Below are 22,312 nucleotides of genomic sequence, written 5' to 3' on the forward strand. Positions count from 1 at the left end.
GTGAAGCCTGATGGGGATCCCAGACCTGTGGGAGTGCTTGGAGGACAGCTCAAATCTGTCAACAGAGGTGATGAACAATGCGGGAAAGGGTGTCTTGAGCCCGGTGTGGTCTTTGGCTGCAGAGTAGTGCAACGGAAGCTGTGCTTTTGTGGAAGGAGAGAGGGTTTTGATGTGCTTATGGTTAGCAAGAACTTGGAGAGCATCACCGTGGCTGCACCTGTGCAGAGTCTGAAATACAGTTCTTAATGCCCTGCTGACTTAAGCTGTGGTTTTGCAGATGCAGACTTTGCCATCTTTTTTGGAGGAGTTCTGGAATTTGGGAGGTTTTGTTGCAGAGTTTTTGGTTTTGCCATAAGCAGGCACCAGACCTCCTTCTCTGTTGGCTTGTCTTGCACATTCCTACATCTCAAAACATTTAATGGCTCCACTGCTGTTGCACTGGTTGCATCAGTACACATCTTCTGTTTTCAAAATTCTTCTACTTTGTCCTGCTGTGGTCATGTTAGCAGATTTTGTGATAGGCTGTGGATTTGATAAAGTCAGGTCCCTATTACATTACATAGGTGTAGAATATAAATTAATCATGTGAATTTTTCAGTGGAAGTAAACAATATCAAGGTGGAAATCCTGGATCAATAAATTACTTATTTGTGACATTTTGCCCTGTTTAAAAATACTCTGAAAAAAGCAGTCCAAGTAGTGTTTGCGAGCAGGAACAGGATCTCCCAGTTCCAAGGAATCTTTGTAACGAAATCTGTGTTGCTGTTTTCCTTAGCTCCTCATGGATGTTGAATTCAGCCTGGAACATTTTTAGCAGAGTCTAAGTGTTTATTTTACACCAGCTGCAGATGGTTCTTTGCCTTTCTTCTTTACCCAAATGAAGTCTGAAGTTGGTCTCAAGTATCTTTTCTTGCTGTTATGAGGGGTAGCAGGACAAAGAGGATGTAGCACAAGGAGGTGGACCATCAAATTAATAAAGATGTTGAGGTGGATTTCTGTAGTCAGTGGAGATCTGGTTTGCTTTATAGACTGTGGGGCATGATTTATCAAATCTTCAAAACAGATGTATAAAACAGGGTTGGTGAACTGCAGTCTAAAAATGGCTGTATCTTTCCCAGGGCTGTAAGGGAGCATAGAGTGTGACTACCTAAAGTGTGGATTTTTACAGAAGAGATGTATGTATTTCCCTGAAATAAATTCAAATTTAGCAGTTACTCAAGTGATATAATACAAATAACTGAAAGGTGAAATAGGCTTCTGCAAAAAACTGGAGATTTAATAGACTGCTGGTATTGTCACTGGTATTGTCACTGAAGATAACGAAGGGATGTTAATGGGTAAATATATGCTATGTGACATTGTCCAAAATAAATCTAAAAAAAGAAAATCATCACAAAACATTCCTAGTAAGTAAAGTACAGGCAGAGCTGTTTGAGTTGTAGCAGATGTATGAGAGAAGTGTCTCTTCACAGTTGCTGCTGAGAGGTTTATTTCAGAGCTCAGACTGCATCTTCAGGCTTTCCTGCTCTAATTCTCCTCCTAGGACAGCTTGGTTTTCTCATGCACTAAGGAAGCATTGCCACCCGTGTGACCAGGGTGCCCAGTGCCCCAGATATTAAATAAAATGGATGCAGTTGCTTTCTGCTGACTCAGCTTCTGTGCCCTTTCCAGAAAATACTGTGGTGCTGCATATTGCTTGTCTCCATCTTTTTTTGGAGAATATTTTACATAGTATAATTGAATGTAATTGTTTTGCCATAACCATTTATTTTCGGGAGAAAAAGTGATTCCAAGAATTTGGTGTTTCTCCTGAGAAGGGTGAAAAGCAGAGCAGACAAATGAATCCAGACCCAGTAGAATCAATTATGTACTCATTTATTTTCTGTTATTTTATTTTACTGCTATCTTAAAATCAGGGGGTTTTTGCTTGGAAAGGGGTTTGTGGGTTTTTTTGATAGTGGTTTTGATCTAGATGCGGGACACACACAATCTGTTTGTTTCAGTGGTTCTTATGATGCCTATAGCTGCCTTTTTTGTTCTCCGACTTCCTTTTTTACCCCTTGCTTCTTGTCTCTTCTCACATTTAATTCTTAACGTGTCCTGCAACTTTTATGTGCATCTCTACAAGTGCTGCCTTCTGCACTCCAGAAGGAATCCTGAGATTGTCCTGAGCATTTACTGCTCAGGTCTGCCTACGTTCCTCATAAAGAAGGAGGAATGTTTGGAAGGTGCTTTTGTGTCGCATTTCCCTGGCCTGTCCTTAAACTGGGAGAGCTGTGAGAGCCGTGCAGGTTCTTGTAAGCATTGATGGAAAGTGGACGTTTCCTAACAGAGAGATATATTGGTGCTAGATAAAAGAATACAAATACTTCTAGTCCTAAAGAAATGCTATGTGTGTGGAAGGCAGTGGAGGTACTGTGCAACAGCAAGGATCTAGGATTCAGTCTCTTGAATCCACAGAGCCGCTGCAGGAGGGAGAGAGTTAGTATCTATTACTTCCATTGACAAAGAATAATTGTGTTTGCATTTTACTATTTCCTTAAGGACGTAGGCACCTCTGGCTCGAATATGTACCTGGCAAGTTTCCTGCAATGCATACCACATGCTGCAGTGGTAAAAATAATGCCAACTTAGTTTTATTTGAATAAGAGAGAACAAAGTAACATCTTACTCAAATTGCTTGAAAATTCCTGCTGTTATATAAGGAGAATGAAATGCACCCTGCACAGCCTTGTGCGCAATGATCTTTTCCATTTAAATCTGTTTTTTAGGGTGCAGAGCAATCTACCAGCATTATTTCTAATGTATATAAAAAAAGCATTAAACTGAAGCAAGAATATTTATATATAAATCTAAAATAAAAATTTAAAACCTCCTCTGTACTGTGGATCTTATGTATTGACATAGATTTTTATTTCTACTTTTTACTTGTGACACTGTAAAACCTATGAGATTTTAGGAGAATGTTTTGGATCATGCTCATTTGCTTGTTACAAAAAATTATTTGTTTACTTTGGTCTCCAGAATATTGTTGATGATATTGGACCTTAAAAAAATAACAACACTTTGGCCTTCCTTTCACTCGCCAGCAGCTACTGCTTGACTTTTCAGTAGCGGGAGAGGGAAGAATATTTTTCCCCTCTGTTGTGTTTTGAAGTTGTATTGGCAATTAAGCAGTGTATTTGGAAAGCAGAAGCACCATTGCACAGCAATCAGCTCCTAACTGCCTTTAATCAGTTGTCTTTAGAGAGCTAAAGAACATTGTGTTATATAGTTTTCATCATCTTTTTTGAGCTTTGGAGTGATAAGCAGCTTGTTCTTAGTGCTAGCTATGAAGGACTGAATTGGATCTGATCTCTACTTGCTGCCATTTTGATGGATGCGTGGTAATGATTTTGGTCCCAAGGGGTTTTTCAAAATATGGATCAGACAAAATATTTTGCAGACAACACTATGGCACTTCCCAGCAACATTATTTTAAGCAAATTGCATGTTCTGATAGCATTACATATTTTGTGGTTGCACTTCTGGACCTGTCTCTGTCGAGGTTTTATTTTAAATCCTAATGATTAATCACAGACAGTCTAGTTGTTGGGATTTTTACGTATTGCGAAGGCAGATTAGATTGTGAAATAGACTGTAGACTATGGACTTGCTTACTGAAATATTTAAGGTTCTACAAATCTGGTTTTTTGCCTTTAGATATTGGCTTGATGCCTGTTACACTGTGTTCGCTCAAAAACACAGCTATAAATAATTATGTAGGGAATTCATTATTCTTCTACTCTCCTCTAAGGACATTTGCCTAGCTGTGTAATTATCTATTCAATTTTATGAATGGTAAAACTAAGATTTGTGCTAAAAAATGATTTGAAAATATTGACTTAGTTTTGCTCATAAACATGCCTCTTAATCTTGAGTTCACCAGAGAACTGGGCCATGTCAGAAATGTATTCCTCTTCTTTTAATTGCTTTGTTTTTTCTTTTTATCTTAAACCCACCCCCCCAGATATAAAGCTTAGCTTTGATTTTTTTTTTTTTTTTCTTGTGGGGAAGAGCTTATGTATTCAGCTCATACATGCAGCCTGCCAGTGAGGCAATGCATTGACAGGCTGAGCTGTGAAGAGCTGGTGTAGAGTGGGCACAGGTAGTAGCTTCGATCTTCATGCCCAGTACTGACTGTCCTATGCTGAAAACCTGATTATACGTTCTCTGCTAGGACTGTTCATGCTTCTTGACGATTATGCGTGAACAAGTGTGTGGCTAGCCAGAAAAACTAAATAAATAATTTTTAAAAAGCTCATTTGCAAATTAATATATTCTTACATTCTTTGTGTGCTTCTAACTATGAGACATCTTTGGCTTGTAGAGAAAAAAGGGCTCTTCAGACTTGCCTTTAGCTTTTACACATAACAAAACAAGGTATGTCAGAAATTTTGTAGATATTGTGCAAACACTGATTGTAATACATAAAAATGTATACCTACTGCTTGGCTTAATTTTCTCATCTTTTATTTCTGATGCTAATGTCTGAGTGTATTTTGTTAAGTTCAGTTTTTTTCTGGTCTGATTCTGCTGATTTCACTGAAAGCCACAGCAGTGATGCTTGTGGCCTGTGCTTGCTATTGTGGTTGCATTGAAGCCTTGCACAAGTGATACATACTAGAACATCTGCATACTTGAAACACATTAAACCCGTTATTTCATGGGTTTTTAACTTGATGGAATTGTGGTATCCTATGTTTTTAACTGTAAATTATAAGTTTTTGAAGGAAATCTATTGCACTTGGGTAAAGCCACCTTACAATGAGGTTTGTATATGGAGTATGATGTCTGTACTGCTGTGTTCTTCTGGCGTTAGCAGGAGCCACCAAACTGCTGTTAAGGCTAGCGTGTGACCTTAAATCATGGGCAAGTAATGTAGTTTCAGGGCGATGTGCTGTTTGTATCAAACAATATTAACCAGTTTTTAGTCAAATCCAGTAAATCTGTATTTGTTGTGACAAAAAGTTAGGTAATGTCTCTAGGAGTAGTACTAGTATGGGAAAGTGACTGTGTTTTATGTATTTCTTGTCTCATGAAGTATACCAAGTTCACAGTGGAAGAGTGGGTGAAGCACTTAGAGCAGTGTAGGGAGTCGTCAGAATATGTCAGTTCAGCTGTTGATGTAGAGTTTCATTCATGGCTGATATCTCAATTCCTCAGTCATGTGGTAAAAACCAGTTAGATGGGGAGTGGGAGGAGGACAGCTTTTAGAAGGGGCTTGGGCTGGGAGTGTGTGGCTGGAGAAAGGAAGGATGGAGGGAGAAGAAAAGATTCCCTGCTGGTGGCAGTTGTGGAGCTGCACTTTAGGCTCTGTAGACATGGGAAAATCACATTAGACTCATTGAGCTATAGATTTCCTCAGCTGTAGTAAGGGTTTGAAAAGTCTCCTTTTTTGGCCTGGAGAGAATAGAACAGATGCCCCTATAAAGCATGAGATTTTGGCATGCACGACTGGAGGGGAGATGGCTGAGAAAAACCCAGAGGAAAGGAAGTTCATCTGCGGACTTCAGTTCTTTCATGGGCCGTTTTTTGCCTCAAATGGTTTCTAAGAATAGAAATCAAAATGCTGCCATGTGTTTAAAAAAAAACCCCACACACCCTTTAACCAAAACAAACAGGCAAAACATCATAAAGTGCTTCTTACACATCCGTTTACTCTTCTCGTAGCAGGGTGTGAGAAAATTACAGGGAGGAACAACTGAATACAAAACTTCATTAAAACCTGAAGGATAGGAACCCTCTTTATAGCCTGGAATGGGCGTAGATGTTTGATGTTGCTTTGCATGCAGCTGAAGTCAACACATCCTTTTCCAGGCAGCAGTGGAAATTCTGAAGATGGGGCTTATATCTGATGGCTGCTGAGATGATTGCCAGTGTTGCTTTTGAGCTTGCCAAGATGATGGGTGGGTGTTGCAAGGTGTCTGAGAGTGGCCTTCTGCAAGAGGATGGGGGGAATGCGAGCCCTGAGGTGGGAGGTGGCATCCCCACTGCTGGCAGCTGTTGAACCGGCTCTGTTGGCATTCCCATTGCTGCTGTCTTGCGTGTGCCTCCTGGCTATGTGCTTCTCCTCTTGTTCTATCAGGAGGAGGAGAAATGGGGCTTTTCAGCTGCTCAGGAACTACCACAGCCTGCATTCAAGTTTGGCAGCATCAGATGCGTCCCTTTGTAGTGGGGTGTTCGAAGGGCACAGCAGGACTTGTGCATCTCTGAGACTTGTGGGATTTCTGCAGGTGACAGGGCTGCCTCAATGCTGCTGCTGCTGCTGTGGAGGAGGAGGCAAGGTTTCAGCTGCTCAGGCAAAGATGTGAGGGGGTTTTAAGCAGTTAGGCAAACTGATGGAGGTAAAGCATAGCCTTTGCAACTTTGCTAAATATACAGTTGGAGACTTCCAGCATAGTGTGTGGCGCAGGGAATGAGCAGAAAGGCTTAAGCCTAACTGTGTTTTTAGGCTTTCTCTTTGGCCAAATATCTTCATGACTGGCAATTGCTCTCTGGCAGCCTCTGTCTTGCAGTTTTGTGCTAATCAGAGTGTGCTCTGCATGAGCTGAACCTCTCAAAGCCTTACAGCTGTACGGAGAACCTCCTTGCCTGTATTTGCTGGTCTTTTTGGTGGCGTATAGTGGGAGTTCCAAGAAAAAAACTACACAGTTGTAAGCAGTTAAGATCAAAATTAGGAACAGGATTGAATGAGAATCAAGTGTTTTGTTTTCCTTTGCTCCCTGCCTCTCCCAGGAAATTCACTGTGGTTTCTGGTTCTCGTGTGCAGCATTGTCTTACTTAATAATTTTAAACATTGTGGTGAGATGCAAGGTTTATTATATGCTATCATAGATGTCTTCTAGTTGTAGTAAGCACAGATATACAAAGTGTCTGCAATGGGACAAGTGTTCTGATTTAATTACAGCTAAAGCAAAAATGGTCAAAAATATTTTTTGAAGACAAATTAAGTATTTTTACAACTTTTTCTTATAGGCCTATTCAGTTGGAGTGGATTTGTTTTAGGGTTGGGTTTTTTAATTTATTTTTTTAAATGGAGTAATCCGTTGGAATTTTGTTGTTGTTTTTTTAACAAGACCTTAAAATAGCGGGGGGGGCGTGGTGGTGGTGTGTGTGGTGGGTGTGTGGGTGTGTGTTTAGAAATAAGATGTTTAAGTGACCTGCAAAATTCAAGTTTATATTCTATGTAAATGCAACATAAACATAGCTGCTGACTTAGTTCCTTTCATGGAAAAGTAAATCTTGAGTGATTTTTGTGATTTTAAATATTGTATTGATTTTCGGGTTTTCATTTATGCTGTATGGTTCTGGTTGGGAACAAAAGCCTAACACAAGGGAACAGTTTGGTCCTCTGTAAAGCAAATGCCATCTTCTGCTCCAAAATGCAAGTGGTTTCAAAGAAAAATAACTGCCAGTTGGCTGATGTGCAGCAAGCTGCTTCAGTTTCTCTCCGGTGTGGAGCCCGGCTGCTCCTAGTTGCTGGCAGAGCTCAGGGAGTGGAGAAAGATACTTTACAATTAGCCAAAGGGATCCACTGAACTTTTCGTCTTTCATAGTACTCCACCAGTACATTCCTGCTCAAACTCAGGAGTGTTTGGTTTCCTTACCTCACTAAGTAGATACATTGCAACATACAGAAGTGCTGTTTCAGTCCAATTAGTCACGATGTTGCCAGTTTTATGGGCAGTTGCAGCAGAGACCTGTCTTCTCTTGGGCTATGTATTTAGACAGTATTTCCAACGTGATTATATGTTCCTGCAGAAGTGTTGCTTTTCTCTCACTTAGACTTGACTTTGCTGGAATATCAGGTTCATTGAAAAGCTTAGTGCTCCACTACTTCTAAAATGAATTGTAAATAATCTAGGGAATTTACAATAAAGCTTTTTTCCTGGGTATTGAATTGCAAAGTGACATCCATGTGAGCACAATTAGTGCGTATTTTTTTCACTGATGGTTACATAATATTTTAGTTCCCAGATATGACTGGCCTGAAAAATAGTAGGATCTGAAGCAGTCCTAGAGATATGAAAAACTGGAAACCTAACCTTCCTTAAAATCTGGTATTGTAGAATATCTGAATTCTTCCACCTCTGCCAAAGGTCATTAATAATCCTGTTGATATGAATAGCATTAATTCTGAGCTCCAGATAAACCTGTCGTCTCCAATATGGTTAATGATTGTGATCAGATGGTTTGCTTGTAGGATAATCAAGTCTTGGGTAGGAAAAAGAACTGGTTCTTGCAAATGACGGGGGAGCTGGAAGAGGGGAGGATGGGTGAAGTGAAAAAGGGAGAAATATATCTATATATGCCTTTGATATCTTTCCTCCTATTGTCTCCAGTGGTATTTTCAGTTGTTTTGCAGATTAAACCAGGAAATACTTCTGAAAGCTGTTACAGGATGAAAACTAGACTTCTGCTTTTATGCCAAATTAGCTTGAGATGCTGTGTCTTTTATGTTAGAAATACAGCTTTAAGCCATGGTTGATCAGTTGGCTCTCAAAGGTCTGGTTATCAGATCCTGCTTTTGCAGGAACTGAGCTGAAGGCAGGCATTGTTCCTGTAGAAACAGTGAAGCATGTCTAGTTTGGTCTATTTTTCCTACAAACTATGAAAATTATAGTATACATTCGGTAATCTCTCCTTACTACTTTCTAAAAAACATGTTATTGCATGCATAGCTCTCTGAAAAATAAATCATTCTTTGTTCACCTTCTTTGGCCTTATTTACTTTTTAGGAATTCTTTTGAAAACAGTATGTGTCAAGGAAATGCTTGCTTATAATAAGAAAAGATTGAAGATTATTTCAGCCTTGTCCTTGAAATAATTGCTGAGGAAATTGCCAGAGTTAGTAATAATCAGAAGTTGGTTGGTTTTACGCATCTCGTTTCAACATTAGCTACAATTTATCCATCATCTGCCATTTATACTGAAATGGAAATAAGATGCTTTCCTAAGTTGCTTGTGTTGTTAAATAACAAGCTAAAATAATATGTTGAAATAAAATTTCTTATGCTTAGGAGAAATAATGTTTGCTCAAACTCCATCAGCAGTTTGAACGTATCAAACTGCTAAAATTTGCAAAACCTTCACGTTCATGTTATCTGAGAAAAGGGAACAGTAATTAAAATACTGTTACAGACATGACAAAGAAGTGAAAGCACATTAATAGATTTGACCAACTCTGCTGTTACTACGGTTTGAAATCTGAATGTAGAAAATGAGTCAACACCTTACATAATAAATAAGTGCAGTGATAAAGTGTGGTGTTGAGATAAAGCCTCCGAAATAAATGAAGCAGCCAAGTGGAAGGGAGACAGCGTCAGTTTGAGGCCTAAGAAGCGGTGATTCATTGGAGATAATCTGGAAGAATTGGCAGTGTGCTGTGTGCTTTTTTTATGGAAACAACTTAGCTCTGGAAGGTTTAAGATTTTTCTAACCTTATTTGATTAATTGCTTATACACAAGAGCTACTTAGGCCAGTACTTAATTTTTTTTGCAGTGTTCAGCTTATGCGTGATATTTATTCATTTTAGAAAGTCTGCATGCAATTTAAAATAACTTTAATTTGCAGTGTTAGGTAAAATATTGCTGAAAGTTTTGAAGAAAGAAACTGCTCGAAGGTTATAATGCTCTGTCAGCAGACTTGCAGAACGTTTTGGGATTAGCTCCCATAGGTACTGTTTGAACTTCAAGAACACCTATACACATTAGCAATATGCAGTTCTCATTTGAGCCACCGCTTACACCTTTCATTTTTAAAGTGCATGCTTTGCTGTTCTCTCAGCCCTGGCTACCTGTGGCAGTTGAAGCCAGTCACTCTGCCAACGTGTCCTTGTGACAGACAGTGGGCATGAGAAGGGCTTGCGCCAACCAGTCAGCTGCAGATTAGGTTCTCCCTCTGCTCTGAGAGGGAGCTAATACTGCTAATACTCATTTGATGATGCTGTGAGGCCTCTCTCTGTATCTGTTTCCTAAAAATCCCTAGCTAAACTGGCTAGGCAATTTATTAATGCTGTATTAAAACTGTTGTAGAGATAGTTTTATTTACCACAAAACATGCTTGCTCTTAAACCTGAGTGACTAATTCTGAACCTCTTAGGCTCAGATACAGGCAAGGGAGCAGTGCTAGCGAATGGAAACTGCAAGGGAACTCCACACGTCGAGAAAACGTGTGATCGCCAGGTCTGCGTCAAAGCTTGGGGTTCATACGGGCCTGCATTCAAGGCTTTCACTGAGAGATGCAGAGGATCTACTCTGCGCTTTGAGGTATCTAATCCCCATGTGCACTAAACTGTAACTTGTAAGAGAAGTTTTGGACTTGATGATCTTAGAGGTCTCTTCCAACCTTATGATTCTAAGTATTACCCTTGGGTCCAGGTCTACAAACTCCTGAACTTCTGCATGAATCAGCAGGTCTTATTGCGAGACTACCTGTGAAGAAGATTAATTTAAAGGAGTCCAAAGTAAGATTTTTTCTTTTTCTTTTTTTTTTTTTGCCCCCCAACAGGACAGTGGCTTTCCTTTTCCACTGCTCAAGAGTCTCATCTCAACCCAGTAGACTCTTCCGTGTTACTTCATCTCTTTGCTCAGCTGTATGGTTTTATGTATCATCTGCCCAGATAGCTTGTCAAATAGATGCAACTATCATAAATCCTGCAGAAAGCCTAAAAACAGATTATGTGAGTTACTCTGTCTTGAAAAAGAGCCAAGAAATGTCATCTTTCTTCTAGTGGGGCTGGATTCTTTTATTCCCACTCACAGCTAGCATCTCTGGTGGCACACTTGAAAATGAATAATCTAAGCCACAACTTGAAAATGTAACAAAGGATTGAGAAGCAAAGCATATTCTGTACACTGCCTGTGTCATATCTTCTAAATGCAGTTTCTTTTGTATGTTTATTAACTGTTTGTGAGCCACAGTCACATTTATTATAAGCCTCTGATGAGAGAGATTCCCTAATTTACAGTAACTGTTGAAGTTTTCCTGGTTGACTGCTCTTGAATGATGAAAAGAATATTTTTTTTAAATTTACATCTAAGGTTTCTGTAAATCAGCTTGATCTATACATCCCATGTTAAGTGATGGACTCATGGTCCTGATGTATGTGGGCTTCATGGATGTGGTAGTGACCAAGAGATTCAAGATATTGTAAGGGACTTGTCATCTGAGCAGGTGAATGCATGCAGAGTGCTCGCAAACTCAGGTCAGTCTAATGATTTATGAGCTATGCTTTACTCCATCAAAGTCTAAACTCCATTTCCAAAAAGAATGGAGTTGTATTACCCAATAGTTATCTCGTACATACTTAGCAGGCCACTTTTTTTTTTCCCCTCTTGGAACTTTGCAGAGTTTTCTAGAAGGAAGTAGTAATTTTAGAAAAGATAGAAATAATACCTTTGTTTTCTGCAATTTAGCTTTTAGATCACTGTTTCAGGGAATCCCTGTCCCTTATTTTTGTAATCAGTTAACTTTCTTCAAGTGTCTGTAGACTGTCGTCACCTCACAGCAATGAATATGAGTTATAATCATGGTGGGATGGTTTACATACACCCTGCTTATTTCCAGCTGTCTTCTTCCATGCTTTTTGAAGGACTCGTATCTCAAAGACCGATGTCATAAATAATTACTTTATGATACCTAGAGAAAGAGTTTCAATGTAAACACTTGTTCATTCCAAAAGAATAAAAAAAAAAAAGAATAGCATTCATCTCAGACCAAAGAAGATTTGAAAATTTGTGACAAAATAAAACTCTGTGGTTATGTTTGCACTACAGTTCTCTCTCTAGAACCTGGAGAATTCCTCTGAATCTGTCAGGACTGTGTACTTGCTAGCGCTGGTAGTTCTAGAAATCTTAAATACTTCCAGATTGATCATGAACATTTAAAGTAGAAAGGGATTTTTGCTATGGATATATATATATATATAATTTATACATACTTTATCTATATATCTATATCTGCTTACGTAGTAACCGAACTCCTGGCAGTCTGAAATACACAGCAGTATCACATTTTATTCTTCCTGAAAATTTTCACTATGCAGAGTGCAACTCAGAGCTTAATTTGGTCCCTGTTACATGCCTGAAAGTCAATGTGGTGAAATTCAGTTTAACACAACTGCAGAATTCGGCGTTTAATCTGGTATTCTTTGTATCAAAAATTGGCTTTCTAACTTGGCAAGATTCAACACATCAGTTCAGAGCTAAATCCTTACACAATACTCAGAAATCCCTTTGGTCTACATTGACACGTGATGTCATGCACTTTTTGTTATCCTTCAACCTATACTTTCTCGCAAAGCAGCGTCAGCTAAATCGAGGGCTTATTTCCAGCATGCAACAACTGTATACGCTTTGGAGAGAGTCCTATTAGTTATTACTTTCAGAAATGGTAAATGGAGCCCAAAACCACTGAAAAATCTTTATCTTTGGTAGTTCAGTTCCTGCTGGTAATTATAGCTATGGTTGTTTCATTGTTGATGTGGGGAAGCACTTACATTTAGCTAATAGTTACTAATCACCAGGAGAAACGGAGAGATGAAATAGTGAAACCCACTGCTGCGATATTTGCTTCATTTAGCAACAGAAGGAAAGTTCATCCATGGGAACAGGTAGGGTCTGAGGTATTACAATTTTGCAGATCTTTACTTCATTTGTGCCTTTATCACCTCTGAAGAACAAAAGTGCACAGCTTCCCACCCTGAACCCCAGTTGGGAGGGGAGTCAGTCCTCTGTCATGGTTCCTTTGGCGTTGCTTTCAGCTGAATCTCATTCTACTGTGCTCCTGACTGAAGCACGTTGTTCAGAAGGTGGCATTGATCTGCTCTGGTATTTTTTATTTTTGTGCTGTAGAACACTAACCTGTTTAGGCTTGCCAGTTCTTTTGGTTCTGCAGGCCATTTGCAAGAAGAGACAGACCTTGGCCAGGTGAAATTATTAACTGTGCTGTTTCTAAGGTAGTTTTAATTTCCCATCAATGGGAAATTTGTGATTGGTCAGCTTAAAATTCTGGATCGATTTACACATCAGAAAAGGAGAGTTCTTCATTTAGACATTGAACATCTTCCTCTTATTGCCTGACTATTTGGTAGACATTGGACTTGGGGGAAATCCTGTTCTTAACTTATACAAAACTTAAACAGAAAATTTCTAGGCAGACTTTCTTGGCAGCACATGTAAGATTTTATTTTTCATGTCAGAAAAGTTCACTGTATTTATAAGACTGGTGTTATTCATGGTCTTTTTCAGAACATGTACTTGAAGTCAAGCAGCTGCAACTTGCAGTTAATCTGGCAAGCATTTACCTCTCTGCTTACTCTTGAGTATCACTCAGGGATTTTTCTCTACTAGCTCTTTATAAGGCTTTTTGAAAGATCTCACCAATGTGGTTCTGCCAGCTATGGAGCAGGAGCTTAACTTGGTCTTGTTTGTACTAGTGGACCTTCCTTTTGAATCTGTTTAACTGTGTATGCATCATTACATTTTTCTGGGAAAGTGGTATTTTAATGGCCACTCAAGAGTAGGAAATGCAATAGCCCTTATGTTTCCAGTAAGACAGGATCTGTCTCAGAATATATCATTAGTTCTATTATGTAAGTCATCCCCAAACCAAAAAGTTTGAAATGCCTCTAAACCTATCTCTGCCAGCTTGGGAAAGTGCTGCTTCTGAGAGGAGACACTTCTCAGACAAGCGGGCAAGATGATGAAGATCAATTTACTAACACTGGCAGCTATTGGGCTCCACACTGACTTGCTGGGGCAGTGAGGCTGCACAGGCTGCTCAGCCTGCTGTAAAGAGAAGGGTCTGGATGCTATGTCCCAGCAGGTCTCCTCTCCGGCCCCAGGTGGCCTATGCATTGCTGGCATGCTGTTTCAGGTCAAATGCTGCATGCTGCTTCTCAGCCACAGAGGACTACAGGAGCGGTCACTTGGATGTATACCGTATACAATGCAGCCCAGGGCTGAAGAGTGTGGTTGAAGTCCCTATCATGCCAAAATCTGTCAAACTTGGACACCTTAGTCCCCTTGGTTTTGTCCAGCCTGTGGGAAGCCCCTTGGTTTGAAGCACATCCTTCCTGCACCATGGCAAGCAGAGGTGTGTGTGGACACCGTTGCCTTTTTCCTCACCCCTGCACTGTAGTTTCCCTGGAAGGAAACAAGTTTGCAAGGAGACCCAACCTGCTGTGTGTTCCCAGAAGGTGCTGAGTTTGGGCAGTGGCTGGGCCATTCTCTCCCTGGGGCAGCAGGACATTCCTCCCACAGGTTCACACCTGTCTCATTGGCATGGGTGTCCCCAGCTACTTAAAGGAGAGACCAAATCTTGTTTTGAAAGAGTCTTTTGACAAAAAATGTATTGGAAATTGTGAGGTAAGCAGGTGCTCAGTATGAGATAGGTCTAGAAACAGACAGAAATGGAAATGAAGTTAATCTATTAGTGCAGAGAATAATTCCCAGCCTTTGTAAGCAGAAAACCCAGAATACCAGGGTGAATCAAGAGAGGTTTTCCCACTGTGCCTACAAATATTTTGTACAGCCTGTATGCTGTATAGAGTATACTAGGGATTTCTGAACAGAAATGATTTCTCTGATTGCTAGCAGTCTGTTATTTGTTAGGTCTCTAGGCACCATGAATGAGGATGATGAGGCATTTGGGTAAACATTACTGCTTCCTTATACGGTAGATCCTTACCATCTAAGAGAGTATCTATTAATTACTATCCACTTTGCAAACTTGTCTGTTTTTTCATGAGAAGATAGGGTACAATTTGTACTATTCTATTTTAGAATATTTTTTTGTCTTGCTTTTATCTTGCTTTTCTAGGAGAGAAGGAGAACCTGGTACAAAGTCAACCCTTGCTGTTGCTTAGCACATTTTGTATGCCTCCAGTGGATGCTGTTGGCGTCAGCCAAGGCAGAAAGTGCTGTTTGAGCTCTCACCCAAGCTAGGAGCATTCCTGTGCATGCTTGATCATTATGGAAACCGACCAGCTCTTCCAGAAGTGGATTTGTATTGCCTAAATTAGTCTTCTGCTCTGAGTTACTCTCCAGAAGAGGGTAATTGTAGTCCCACTGAGCACAGGGGGAACATCAGGGAACCAGCTTTCTCATGTAGTTGCCTGTGGTTGGTTGCTCTGAATAATCTCTTTTGCTCATACCTGTATCTGATGGTCAGACTTTCTTTTCATTTGCTGTTTCTGCAGCTGTTCAGCATTATTAGCACCTCTTTAGCTATTGAGCATGGATTCAGCACACATTGCTGCAGTGTTTTCTGCATCTATGCAGCTTTCTTATTTCTATGGAACCTTTTTACATCTGTTCTACTCTATTGAAATCATATGGTCTATACCTGTGGGGTGTAGAACACAGCAGCACATAAGCTGGTTTTAATTTTATTGCTGTTCTGTATTTTCGAGTGACTCATCACTCTGGAGATTGAGTTGACACAACATCTGCGCATCTCATTAATCTAATAGTGTAGAAAGAAACAGTACAGTGAAAAAGCGTATTGTTCAGATGGTGCATGGTGAGCTTTACTTTATTGATAATACTATGGTCTGCATGTAACAATCCTAGGTGTAGTTTTCTAGCAAATGAAAATACAAGGACTCCTTTACGGAATCCAAAAAGTAATGATGTCTTGGAACTCAGACCTCAGGGAGCGTTGGGTCAAGAGTTTTAAAAGGCTGCAGTTTAATTCTGTTGGCCATACCATTTATTGTCATTAATATCAACTTTGATGCTTTTCTGAGCAGTGGCATTTTTCTTTCTTTTTCAATATAAAGCTTGGAAATTGGTGACATCCACCTGATTCAGCAAGAGATTGGTTTGAAAACTATTTTAAAGCTCTTATTTTATGTAATGGTAGTCCATACGGTGATACAGAATAATAAAACAAATGGAAAACGTCATACAGCCTTGCTCCCCTGTAGTTTTATGGTTCTCATTTAGACAAGAATTTTAATGCAGAGCATAGCTAGTGAACTACTTTTTAAATTCTGAGGACTAGATTGGTTATCTTCTCATTCCACTGACTATGTCTTTCTGCTTTGTCTTGGAATAGTGTCTTATGTCTCCCCTGCTTCCCTCCCCCTCCAAAAAAAACCCAAACTGAAAAGAGCTAATAAAGGGTCCATACAGTCTATTTTTGCAGTACAAAAAGTTCTGAAAGTGAGGAGAAACTGAAGGTAATGTGCACCTTGGCGAACATTCATCCCCTGTAGTAATTGTAATGGAGTGTGCCTATTGCAGAAATGACAAGCAAAAAGTAGGAAGCAAAACCAATGGAGAATCCACTGGAAAACACTTTACCATAGTCAAGCTTCAAACCTCTCCCTTCAAAGATGGTAATATTAGGCCAGGCTCAGGAGCAGCCTGATTTCCTGGGTCTGGGCAGCCCGCCTCCACATGAACTTGAAATCTGGAGCAAAAGGTTGGTGTTTGCTGTAACATCCTTCATGGTAAGTGTTAGAGTTTGCAGCATTTGCATATCTTCTGGGAGCAATAACTTTCAAGGTAGTTGTTAGAAAACATATCAAGGATGAAGATAGGGGCTGTGGTACAATGTATGGACAGTTCTCAGCTTAAGCCAAACTCCATGTTTTTTTGGTTTTGTTTTTTTTTTTCCTGCTGTAAGAAGATAGCACAATGAGGTATGCGCAAATGAGTGCAAGCTGAAGTAAAGAGACTTGCTTTTTTTTAAGTTATCTCTAGTATGCGTGTACGTTTTTTATTTTCTTTTTCTCCAGAGGACATAAAAATAGTTCTCTTGTCCTGAAAGTTCTAGGCAGGCTGGTGCGCACCTGATTTGTGAATATGCCCCAGTTTCTGGAGGGCAATGTTCCCCGAGTCGCAGTGATTTTTTTTATTTATTTTTTATTTTTTTGGCTCATGTAAATGACATCTGCTCTGTTCCATGTTGTACGCATTCCAGGGACTCTCTGTTTATTGCAGGTAAAAGACTAGGCATAGAAACTCCAATTTAAGAAATATTTCTTTAACTTCCTATAACTTCAGATTTTGACCTCTTATTTAGGTTGGAGAGCATAGCTCCATGCATTCCAATCTAGTAGATGGTGTTTTATTGCATCTTGGTTCAAGATATAGAAATATAAATGAGCAAGTGAGCAACAGGTAAACTGTATGGACATAATTATCTGTAATTAATGGATTTTTAGATACCTGAATTCCATGGACAACCTTGGATATTTCCTCTGCAGCTGATTTCTATTGTCTGTCTGGGGTTCGTAACCTCTAGGCTAAGATAAATGCCAAAATACTCACCTTTTTTTTCTTCTTGATTATGCTGTCCAAACCTTTATTCTTTTTCACAACTTAAGACATTGTATTGGCCTGAGGATAAATTCTAGTAAAAGTTCTCTTGAGTAAACCAGGAGAAAGTTATATCCCAAATATTAGCGGCTTTATAATAATAAAAAAAAGCAACCAAAATACTGCCCTATACCTTGATTAATTACCAAATAAACCTTATAAGAGTAAATAACTGTAGATATATTTGTAATGTATGTTTGAAAGAGCAAGCTTCATTGTTTTTAAATTTCCATAGAGATTTCTTTTTTAACTGTGATTAGTGACATCCTCTGTGTGCTACACGCTGCAAAATAGAGTACATAATCTTTCTAGAATGTGTCAGACACACACTTGCACTGTTCTCTGAAATATTGATATGCATAAGAATAGGTTGTTTTCAAAATTTTTTTGAAAGTACATCTTCTTGGAACTTGTATTTCCTTTTTTTTTTTACTTACAAGCTGTATGATTACATAGTAATATTTCTAGTATTGGGTTTTTGTTTTGTTTTTCTTCAGATATGAAAAGTCTTTCAGGCTGAATTTGTATAATGCCTTTTGTTCCAAATATCTTGCATGTCCTTTAAGAAAAAGAGAAAAAGCAGTGTGTTATTACTCAGATAATTAAACTGTGAATTAAATATCCTTTGATACTGAAGCAGCTTTGATTGAGGCAGCAGGCACCTGCCATATGTTTGGAAGCAAGGAAGATTATGAGAGGAATGAGAGGCAGTCAGAACATGATTAGAACCTGGCGAGGTGCTGAGACAAGTGCTTCAGTGCTGGGACAGGTTTCATGATGTGTAGGCTGCGGGATGAGTTTCAGCAGCCAGGAGGGCAACCCTTGGAGCAGCCTGTGAAAAGAAGGTGGGGAGCAGCAGCCAGGAATAGGCAGGAAGTGAGGAGAGGGTGTGCGCTGGGAGCTCCTCGTGTCCCACTCGGGCCCGTGTTTCCCCAGGGGCTGGTGAAGGCCTTGCCCTTGAGCAATGACGTGAACGGGCAAAGGGAAGCTTAATTTGGGGTGGGAATGGCAAACGTAGGGGAAGTGCAGCCTCTCGTGCCATTTCTTTGGTGTCCTATGAGCGTGGGGCCAGCTCTGCAAAGAGCAAGTTCTGGATGGGTGTCCAAGCAAAGAAAATGTATGCCGCGTTTTGTTTTCTTCAGCTTCAAAAGCAAACAGGGGTGTTTTGTTCATAGCCTCTACCAGCACATGTGCAAGGCACGTGTGTCAGGCTGTGGTGTCTACTGTGTGAGTGGGGAGCTCTTCTGTGTGTGACCCTGTTAATTGTGTTAAATGAGCAGGGAGAATGGGAAAAGTATTTAGTGCTTCAACAGCTGACAAGAGCATTCAGTATATAATATCCTTATCTGCCTAGAAATTTAAGGATTAAAGAGGCATGATATGTTACAGCTGTTTTTCCCTCTTGGAGCTGTCCTCTGGGCTGTAAGTAATGGATTTTTTTGAGGAGGGAAAAACTGCCACAAAGACTCAACTTGCTGTCCTCACAAATGTCTTTATATCTTTTTTCCTCATCTATTTGAATTATTTATATCGGAGATTCTGAAAGAGTATCCTAAGTACAAAGGTTGTAGGAGAGTATTGCAAAGGCTGTGAGCTTTTGTATTTGTGAGTGTGAATTTCCTTGATCTTGATGAAATGCAGAGTTAATAGCCACAAATTAGCATTGCTGTATCTCGGAGGAAAGGCTTTCGCCCCTTGAAGCAGAAGCAGCCGATGCCATGCGACGACCGGTGTCATAGATCTGCCTGGGCTGTGAGCAGCTATCCTGTTAATTGGAGCAGGTGTAGAGGCAGCGGTTTGCAAACTATTACATTCTACTGATAATCTTTCTTTTTGAGGCTTATTTAATTTTATAATGTTTTAGGCCACTGGTATTCGATTTTTATCCTGTGATTTAAAATCTAGCTACTATGCTAAGAACAGTAGTGCAAAAAGTGTCTATCATTCACTGAAGAAAATCTAAAATGTTATGCATTAAAAATTATTTTTATTAAGGAATAAATACATATTTGGAAGTTTTCTGTTTTATCTAGCAGTGTTTTACAGCAGTTCTTCATGAAGCTTTACACATTGTCCCACAGTTGCTGTGCTCCAGTCTTCCCCTTGCTGCTGCCATGCCACAATGTGTTCTCCATTTCTTTAGTGATAACATACAGCTATTGACAGAATATTGACAAAATTAATGATATTGACTGTTTTTTGCTCTGTAAAATAATTTAGTATATCTCTAATTCTGGATGCATGTTTTTTCCTGTTCTTTACACAAACCTTATGCTAGTTCTTTTGTTTTATTCAACCTGTGGGATAACCTGGACTTTCTGCTCCCATTCTACACATGCTGGCTGTCATGCTAGGCTACTAAAGGCTACCACTATGTTGTAAAGGTGATTGTTGAAGTTAAACGTATTTAATTTTTATTCTTTTGTGGGGGTTTTATGTGGCTCTAGTCATGAGGCTTTTAAATTTATGGTTTTGTTTTTACTTAAGGATAATGGAAACCAAACTTCATAAGAAAATAAAATGTTCTCTTTACTGAGAACAAGATGCATTATATGTAATGTATTATGCAAAAATCTCTGCTTTGTTTTCTAAATTGTGTGTGGTTGTTTCCAAAAGTAAACAAAATTGGATGTGAACTGCAATAAAATTAAAAAGGATGAGGAGTGTTAAGTTTTCTTGACAATGTCAGAAGCTAGTATGATAGGCATCTCTTTCTAGATATGGAAGGAATCACCAAAAGTGTGTTTTGATGCCATTAGTATTTATGAGACTAGGTGGCATTTTTTTCTTGGTCCTTGCAGATAAAAAAAGAAAAGAATTATCCTACTTTCTTCATATTTTTGATAAAGATTCTGAGATATTTAACTCTCTGGACGAAATACGCATGTTTTCCTGAAGAAATAGTCATGAACTGACAAAAATCTACCCCATGTTAGCTTGTTCTTTCATTTGCATTCATAATAAGCAATAAAAAAACCCTTAAAATATTTTATTGTATTATCTGTTGAGTCTACATGCATTGTTTAATGAGCTACCAGATACTTCCTCTTCTAGATGCTCCTACAGGAAAATATTTGAGTGCTAATTGCAATATTACTAATAACTGGTAGTAGTGATATTATGAAGTTGCCATAATACTTTCATGAGGGTTCATTTGTGTAACTTAGATTTTTTATACATATGCTTTTAGCTTGAGAGATGTGGCAAAAAGGGGCATTTTTTTTTTCCTAGAGAGTCAAATGATACCTGTTTTTATTGTGATTCAGGTAGCTCAGAAAAAGGCTAATTAAATACATTCAATTGTTTGATGGTACTGCCAGATTTTGCCCTTTGACTTTTCCATTTGCCCTTTCCCTTCTTTTCTGACATACTTGATCACATACTTTCAATAGGCAATCCCCTTAGCAGAAGCTGGCATCATCTTCTGCTTAAACTGGATAAACCTGATTAGCAATTTCCTGCTATAGCACCTTGTGTTCGATATAACACTGAATTGAACACCAACTGGGTAACTCTCCTTCACATTACTCATGGTTGAACCTGAGACCTCCAGCAGTGTTGCGAGTCCCATAACACTGAACAGTTTGGTGTGAAGTGCTTCATAGAATCATAGAACGATTTGGGCTGGAAGGGACCCTTAAAGCTGTCCAGTTCAACCCCCTGCAGTGAGCAGGGACACCTTTAGCCAGATCAGGTTGCTCACAGCTCCGTCCAACCCGGCCTTGAATGTTCCCAGGGATGGGGCTTCTACCACCTCTCTGGGCAGCCTATGCCAGTGTTGCACCACCCGTGCATTGTAAAATTGTCTTCCTTTTATCTAGTCTGAGATCTAGTTTCTTTCCCTTCCGCTCTCTGTGCTCTTGTGGATACTTGCACATTGGAAGAATTTTGTTCCCAGTTCTGTTTCTGGCCCCATTTTGGGGTTACTTTGAATGCTAGGGCTGGTTACTAGAAGCTTTAAAAAGGCTTCTTGAAACACACAGGTATCAATGAGCTGAAGCTCAGTGATCCCGAATCATTTGCAACAGTTTTGCCTCTATCTCGCCGCTGGGATGCCTACAGCTTTCTTCTCATAGGACTCACTGTGGTATTTTTACCTGTAAGTCACTTCTTAAATAATTCTTTCCAGTAAAATGAATTCTAATCTTTAATAGATACAGCTCATGAGCAGAGTAAAAGATTGCTTAGAGTAGGTATTTTAAAATACGACTATTTTAAAACAGATGTGTTTCTTGTTTTATTTACTTGCTGGGAGCAGGGTTCAGGTGTCTGTAATCTTCCCCTGCCAGTGCTGATGCTATCATTACCAGGTCTCTTCTGCAAGGAGCACTCTTCCTTTCTCCGCACCAGGGTGAGCGATGGAATTGACTCTTGGGGATGAGACACAGGGTCCGGTGTCTGACAGTCTGCAGGAATCAAATATTTCAGACTTTGCAGAGGATGCTCTAAATCTTAGACCCAAGGATAAGCTGGAGACAATTCCTGTGCAAGAAATTCAAGCCTTTAAACCTGAGGACTTGCAGGAATCTGCTCCTGATGAAGCAACACAGAACGCTAAACCTGAGACTGGGCAGGTACAGCAAAGGGATACTATAGGTTAAAGGTCTGGGGTGTTTTTATGGTTACAGGTTGTATTTGTTAGCACTTAGAAACTTACAGTTTTCTCAGTGACACTTGAGAAGGCTTGCTTGCGTTTTACAGATTCAGCCTGTTATTTCTGTAGAGGTAGGATCTGTGAAGCCCCAGCAAGACCTGTCGTGCAGAGCTCGCTGCATGCTGTGCAAACCTTTTTTGCCTTAGCTAGGCAGAAGTTTCTGTATGCTGCTGTCATCTTCAGGTGGATTGAGTGGAATGAGGGTATCTGTTGCACACCGACCTACATAGCTAACTTCTACTTACAATGCTGGGTGCTATCCATAGTGGATAAATAGAAGCTGTC

At 39.6% G+C, this 22,312-nt stretch overlaps 1 protein-coding gene across 6 annotated transcripts in view; it reads left to right on the top strand.

The window, feature by feature from the left end:
* CACNB2 (calcium voltage-gated channel auxiliary subunit beta 2) overlaps nucleotides 1–22,312 on the top strand; it is a 250,102-nt gene that overhangs the window by 12,207 nt on the left and 215,583 nt on the right. The window lies entirely within an intron of this gene.

The sequence above is a fragment of the Leptosomus discolor genome, chromosome 6 (genome assembly GCF_034619465.1).
Source record: "Leptosomus discolor isolate bLepDis1 chromosome 6, bLepDis1.hap2, whole genome shotgun sequence".
Classification (NCBI taxonomy): Eukaryota; Metazoa; Chordata; class Aves; order Leptosomiformes; family Leptosomidae; genus Leptosomus; species Leptosomus discolor.